The 950-nt window shown below is 44.9% G+C and overlaps 1 protein-coding gene across 1 annotated transcript in view; it reads left to right on the top strand.

Moving 5' to 3' along the window:
• The window catches only part of SEZ6L (seizure related 6 homolog like), a 294,911-nt gene that overhangs the window by 180,910 nt on the left and 113,051 nt on the right, over positions 1-950 (top strand). The window lies entirely within an intron of this gene.

Raw genomic sequence — 950 nt, forward strand, 5'->3', positions numbered from 1 at the left:
GGTATCTCTAAAGAGGTAGATTGCCCAGTCTTCCTCGTGAGGAGCGGCTGGTGGGTTTGAACCACCAGCCTTCTGATTAGCAGTCAAATGCCTTAGACACTACACCACCAGAGGTCTCAGAGTTTCTATTGGGGGTGATGAAAAAGTCCAGAATTAGATAGTCGTGGTGGTTGCCCAACATTACAGACACACTTAATGCCACTGAATTGTATACTTTATAATGAAAAAGAGTAAGTTTCATATTATGTGTATTTTTAACTACAATCAAAATAATAATACTAAACCACAAGGAGTTAGCAGGATACCCAAGGTCCACCAGACCTGGCTCCTAACCCCTTACATCTCCAACTTGACCCCTAACCACCCTTCACTTGTGTCCCTCACCCCTGAAAAATCCTTTCTTGCACCTGCCTCAGCCAGGTCTCCACACATCTTCACATACCCCATATTTGAACTTACCTGAACCTTCCTCACAGTTCTGGATCCTCAAAGCTTTCCCTGTATCCCACAAAGTCACTTTTACACTTTTATGTAAATTAGTAAAAAGTGTTTCCACAAGCCCAGGAGGATCTAGCCCTGAGCTAGGGCACACCAGCTTGGAAAAGAGAGTATGGGCTGGTATTTAGGGCTGCTCATCCCCTCAACCAGATGCCCTTGTGTTATAATCACCCTGCCCAACTGTACACGGTGGTCCTTCCCTGTACACTGAGCTAACTGCTAGTGTGCAAATCTTCTCTTACTAAGCATTTATCACATCAAATGTGATTATTTTTACTTTTCTGTCCCTCTTCTCAGTATACCTGCAACTAGACAATACAACTCTGATGTCCTGGGTTTCTGAAGCCCTAATGCCTAGTCCAGGCTGGCATGATCAACCCAAGTCTCCATGGTCAGGGAAAGGAAGGAAGGGACAGAGAGGGAGAGGGAGGAAGAAAAGAAAGGAAGGAAGG

This window comes from Orycteropus afer, unplaced genomic scaffold (assembly GCF_000298275.1).
Source record: "Orycteropus afer afer isolate SDZICR_OR568_19922 unplaced genomic scaffold, OryAfe1.0 scaffold00197, whole genome shotgun sequence".
Classification (NCBI taxonomy): Eukaryota; Metazoa; Chordata; class Mammalia; order Tubulidentata; family Orycteropodidae; genus Orycteropus; species Orycteropus afer.